General features: G+C 38.8%; 1 protein-coding gene across 19 annotated transcripts in view; it reads left to right on the forward strand.

Annotated features, from left to right (window-relative positions):
* plekha5 (pleckstrin homology domain containing, family A member 5) overlaps positions 1 to 6,741 on the forward strand; it is a 192,715-nt gene that overhangs the window by 93,648 nt on the left and 92,326 nt on the right. The window lies entirely within an intron of this gene.

Raw genomic sequence — 6,741 nt, forward strand, 5'->3', positions numbered from 1 at the left:
TGTGTGCAGAAACCATCTAGAGGAAAGATCTGTCCGCTCTCAAATCTGAAAGACTGAAAATCAGACCTCTGATCTGCAGTACTGTGGTTTCTCCAGTAGGCGTTATGCATGTACTGTATACAGTATGCAAATTATGCAAAGAATGTAGGGATGGTCTAATATAAGTACTAGAAAGGTTGCGTATTTCTCCCAGAATGCAGTGCTCTTGGTGTGGCTATCCATCCATATCCATCTATACATCCATCCATGTTGTCTGTTGCATCTACCCATCATCCTTTAATGTATACTCTGTGGTTTTATCATTTGTTCCATCCATCCATCCATCCATCTCTATCTGTAGCCCATTCTGACCATCATCCAATCATCCTTCTATTTTGTTCATTGTTTTATTTGTTCTATGCACCCATGCATTGCTATCATTTAATCATCATATTTGATTAATTCTATCTATCCATTTTTCTACCCATCCACCCATCCATCCATCCATCCATCAATCTGTTGTTACATCATCTGTGTATCTTATACTTTCTTCCATTGTATCTGTCCAACACCACCATCCATCATTCTGTCTTCATCCAGCCATCATTCTGTATATTGATCTGTTGTTGTATCCATCCATCTATTTTATCATTCTATTCATCTCTATCTGTGTCATTCTCGATCCATCCATCCATTCATCCATCCATTGTTCCATCTGTCTTTTCTGTTGTTAATACATCTAACCATCTATCACTCCATCTGCCATTCTTCTGTTATTACAACTCCATCTATCCATCTGAAATTCTTCTTCCATTCCAGCTTCATCCATCCATATGTTCATCCATCCTTTATTCTTCCGTCATCCCATCCGTCCATCCATCTATCTGTCTGTCCATCCATCTGTTCGTCTGCCACCCATCCATCCATCCATCCATCCATTCAATCCCCCATCCATCCATCCATCCATCCATCTCATCCATCCTTTGTTCCCATCCATCCATCTGTCTGTATTTCTTCCATTCATCCATCCATCCATCCATTCTTTTGTTTTCCATCCATCCATCCATCCATCATTTTGGTCCCCGTTCATCCATTCATTTATCCATCCATCCATCCATTTATTCTTGTTTCCTGTCCATCCTTTTATTTTCCCATCCATCCATCCATCCATCCTTTTGTTTTTCATACATCATCCATGTCATTCCATTTGGTTTCCATCCATTCATCCCTTTTGTTTCTCATACATCCATCCATCCATTCATCCATCCATCCTTTTTTCCATCCATCCATACTTTTGTTTTTTCCGTCCATCCATCCAGTTGTTTTAACATCCATCCATCCATCCATCCAGTATATTATTTATTCTGTGGGTCTACCAAAACACTAGTATTTTATTCTGACCGGTTGCCGTGTGTGCATTTCACTAAAAACATTTCCCAGCATGCCTCCGCCTCACAGTTTGTAAAGCCCTTCAGGGTCCTTGATTCTTGACTGTATAGAGACCTATTCTGCTTTTCACACCAGTGACTCACAGTAAGACTTCAGCGAGAGTGATAAGCTTGTGCACTAAAATACAAAGGCACAGGACTTTATGAAAAGTGCATATTGAAGCGTTGGCATGCATGACTGCATCTTCATACAAGCATGTAAAACATGTACTTAAAGTCGCAGGGACGTGAGGTTTGCAGTTTCTCCTTATGTAACATCTATCAAAAACCAGTCCAAACTCTATACCCCACTGGGCTCTCCCTGAGGAAACATCTCCTTATCCTTTACAGATCACATCCAGAAGCAATCTTATTATAGATTTGCATTTTAAAACTTTTCTCAAAAGTGTTTTTATTGAACTCGCATGTCAGAAATGAAACATACATTCAGTCATTCATTTTCCTTCGTCTTGGTCCCTTTATTTATTCAGGGGTCGCCACAGTGGAATGAACCGCCAACTTATCCAGCTTATGTTTTACACAGCGGATGCCCTTCCAGCTGCAACACAGTACTGGGAAACATCCACACACTCTTGCATTCACACACATACACTACGGCCAATTTAGCTTATTCAATTCCCCTATGGTGCATGTCTTTGGACTGTGGGGGAAACCGGAGCATCCGGTGGAAACCCACGCCAACACAGGGAAAACATGCAAAATCAACACAGAAACTGACCCAGCTGGGGCTCAAAACCAGGCGACCTTCTTGCTGTGAGGCGACAGTGCCAACCACTGAGCCACTGTGCCACCCCATCAAACATACAGTAGAGTTAAATTAGTTAAATTTTCTGTACATTTCAGTTTAGTTTTAGTTCATTTAATTAATGGTTTTGTTCGATCAACAAAGTTAACTGAACATGTTCAGTGTTGACCAAGCAAAGTTTAATTTTTGCTCAGTTTACATTATCTCTCGTGCAAACCTCTTGGTAATAAATATAAAATAATAATTTGAATAAACACTGCACCCAAAATCATACAAATGCAACAAATAAAGCTAAAAATAAGAAGAATTCAGATAAACTTCGTCATAGTAAAGATCAAACTGTCTAGTTGACTTTTTTTGGCAAATTAAGAAGTTACAACACTTGTTTTTAGCTTGTATAGAAAATATTTTTCCGTATACACTGTAAAAAATATCCGTAAATTAGCAGTTTTTCGTATTTTGTGATTCATGTTTATATTTTAACTTTTCCCTGTTTATTTCTGCTTCTGAATTGCGTTATAGGATCTTGATCTTTCTTCCAACAACTTTTAACCTTGAAAAGTTTATAAAGTGACTTTCATGAACATTTTTAATAGTTAAATGTGATCTATTGTCTCAGTTGGTGTTGTACACTAACCGACCACTTTATTAGGTACACCTTACCGGGTTGGACCCTGAACTGCTTTAATCCTTCATGGCATTGATTCAACAAGCTACTGGAAATATTCCTCAGAGATTTTGGTCCATATTGACATGATAGAATCACACAGTTGCTGCAGATTTGTCGGCTGCACATCCATGATGCGAATCTCCCGTTCCACCACATCCCAAAGGTGCTTTATTTGATTGAGCTCTGGCGACTGTGGAGGCGATTTGAGTACAGTGAACTCAATGTCATGTTCAAGAAACCAGTCTTGAGATGATTCGTTCTTTGTGACATGGCGCATTATCCTGCTGGAAGTAGCCATCAGAAGATGAGTACACTGTGGTCATGGTCTTCTGCTGCTGTAGCTCATCTACCTCAATCTTTGATGCTGCACGTTCAGAGACGCTCTTCTGCAGACCTCGATTGTAACAAGTGGTTATTTGAGTTACTCTTGCCTTTCTATCAGCTGGAACCAGTCTGGCCATTCTCCTCAGACCTCTGGGATTAACAAGGCATTTGCGCCCACAGAACTGCCGCTCACTGCATATTTTCTTTATTTTGGGCCATTCTCTGTAAACCATAGAGATGGTTGTGCGTGAAAATCCCAACAAATCAGCAGTTTCTGAAATACTCAGACCAGCCCGTCTGGCAGCAACAACCATGCCACGTTCAAAGTCACTTAAATCCCCTCTCTTCCCCATTCTGATGCTCGATTTGAACTGCAGCAGATTGTCTTGGCCATGTCTACATGCCTAAATGCATTGGGTTTCTGTCATGTGATTGGCTAATTCGAAATTTCCGATAACGAGACAGGTTGGACAGGTGTACCTAATTAGGTGGCCGGTGAGTGTATATTACGCTACAAAAACTTTGTAATAAAGTGACAGTACATTTTCTGTTATTTTACAGACTTATTTCTCTACATATTATTTCTTATACATTATATTATTATATTGTTTATTATTATTATTATTGAATTTTCAACATCAAAAGTCGACATTTTTGCTAAATGAAGTTTTTCAGTGACTGTTAGTTTCGTTTAGTTTTAGTTTTTCACTTATTGTGAATCTATTAAATTTCAGTTAACAAAAACCTATTTTTGAGCAATAGTCTTAGTTTTTGATGACTAAAATAACCATAAGTTGTGCAGCGAGATTTCCACCACACATTAGATATCCAGAGAGGGATTTTCTATGTTTTTTAACACTAGCTTTACGTTCCCTAGTTCTGCAAATCTCACTAATTACAGCATCTAGCACAAAAGAAGAAAGAATAACCTATTGAGAAGGAAATAACGAGCAGTGTGTTAGTCAGCGGTAGTCATGCTAAATTGCTCCGGTAGCAGCCCACTCCTTTGTAGAGTGATTAACGCGTGCCGCTGTCCGTCTCCTGCGAGCGGTGTGGAGACAGAAGCAGAAGCGGATAATGAGACGCCTTGTCAGATTCACACAGGTGTGGCGGAGACGCTGAGCTCATTCTGTCTCTCTGGAGGCTCGCACTAAACTGCTGTTTGCTTTCTGCTTACGAAAGTTTGATGGAAAGCAGGCCAGAAATATAGCAATTTCATGCAAATGTCAACTTTGCCATGAAAAAAAATCAAGTTTTCATCAAAATAGCGAAACCCTTTCTAAGTTTTTTTTTGTGTGTGTAGGCTTGTATTTTACAGTACTGTAGAAATACTCAAAAATGTCTCTGTCAATGTTTCAAGCAATTATATTTAATTCACCTAAGTCACACATATGGCAATTTGACATCTGTCACACCCATAACAGAGAGCTGTCACATAAATAACAAAGCTTTTTCCTCATAAATGCAAATCTAAAATAAAATCAATCATTTTTGTACTACAGTGAGCCAACTCTTATCCATTTGATTAGCATTGTTTCTTTTGGGTTGTGCAGTTTGATTGACAGAATTTCTACAGAGCATGTTGTAGACTGTGAACTTTCGTACTCTTTTGGTTGCATCCATAACGCATGTTTATTTTCCTCATTTAAAATCTAAATAATGTTTATGGGTTGATATTTTGCTTATCCTGTAACTCTGTGGTGAGTAGTTTTGGACAGTATAAACAGATGTTTCAGTATAATGTTAGCATTATTAATTTTCTTCTGTGAATTTCTTCTGTGTTCAAGCTTTTGTTCTCTCCAAACTGCATTATTGCAACTCTCTACTAGCCGGGCTTCCGGCTAATTCTATCAAACCTCTTCAGCTGCTTCAGAACGCTGCAGCACGAGTGGTCTTTGATGAACCCAAAAGAGCACATGTCACTCCGCTACTCACCCATTTGCACTGGCTGCCAGTTGCTGCTCGCATCAAATTCAAAGCTCTGATGTTTGCTTACAAAGCGAACTCTGGCTTTGCTCCTTCTTATCTGCTCTCACTTCTGCAGATTTATGTGCCCTCCAGAAACTTGGTTCTGTGAATGAACGTCGCCTCGTTGTTCCATCCCTAAGAGGGAAGAAATCACTTTCCCGAACTCTCACATTCAATCTGCCCAGTTGGTGGAATGAACTCCCTAACTACATCAGAACAGCCGAGTCACTTGCTGTCTTCAAGAAACGACTAAAAACTCAACTATTTAGTCTCCACTTTCCTTCCTAATCTGTGACTGCCTCTCTGGCTATACCACTAACTGTGCTCTCTCTCTCAAAAAACAACAACAACAAAAAAAAACATTACTAATGCTTTGGTTCTTAGACTTTACACACCTGAAACTTGTCTATAGCACTTGTTCACTGCTGCTCTTATAGTTTTGTAAATTGCTTCCTTGTCCTCATTTGTAAGTCGCTTTGGATAAAAGTGTCTGCTAAATGACTAAATGTAAATGTAAATTTATGTTTTGAGTTTTTACTGCAAACGTCACATCCATAACGCTGGACTTACTCGCCTGTTATTCTTGCTCTCTTGGATTTTGCAGTGCGCAGGGGAAGTTTGTGGAGGAATAATGACTCCTGTACTAAATTGGGAGCAGACTGGAGATGACATGGCATGATACATGTAGTTAAAGACTTTCAGATATTTAAAAGTATTGGACATAAGAAGCGAGACGTTTTCAGAGGGATAATGATGTCCATTCCTTTTAAATGATCTTCTAGTAATTTGGTCTTCTCAAACTCCTCTTGAGGGACATACTGTGTGTTTCAGAAGATAATCCGAACAGATACGGGTGGCTCAGTGGTTATCACTGATGCCTCACAGCAAGAAGGTTGCTGGTTCGAGTCCAGTTTCTGTGTGGAGTTTGCATGTTCTCCTCGTGTTGCAGTGGGTCCAAACACATATGCTATAGGTGAGTTGAACGAACTAAATTGGCCGTAGTGTATGAGTGTGTGTGTGTGAGTGTGTATGGGAGTTTCCCAGTACTGGGTTGTGGCTGGAAGGGCAAAAACAAGGATAAAACTATGTGATGGCTGTTGTGTCATTTGAATCATATTACTTAAGCAGTTAGTAAACAACACTGGTTCATTCAGGAATGAAGCAAGTGAGGTAAAGTGAATCATTTGAATCGGTTCACTCCTTTGTGATAACTCTTTGCATTTTTCTGCTCTTTTTTTTCCCTTTATTTTTATTTGATCCCATCCAAAGTTGCTGTTCTGAGTTCATTTAATTTAATTTCATTTAATTTCATTTCATTCATTACTTATTTACCTTTTTATTTACTTCTTTATTTCTATTCATACCTATGGTACTTTAAAATGTAACAGTGCTACTAAATTAGGTACAAGTCAAAATGTTGTGTATTGTGCACCAAGTACATGATAAATGATGAGTTATTAAATAGGTTAAAAATCATTTAATTCTGCAATTGAATTTGATTCCCAATGCAAAGTTTTAGTCCTAACATGCAATAAACAAGCACTTTCATTGCATTTGCACTCCTAAGTTTCAGTCCCCTCATGCATATAAAAGCAAGCACTTTCATT

The sequence above is a fragment of the Danio aesculapii genome, chromosome 4, assembly GCF_903798145.1.
Source record: "Danio aesculapii chromosome 4, fDanAes4.1, whole genome shotgun sequence".
Lineage (NCBI taxonomy): Eukaryota > Metazoa > Chordata > Actinopteri > Cypriniformes > Danionidae > Danio > Danio aesculapii.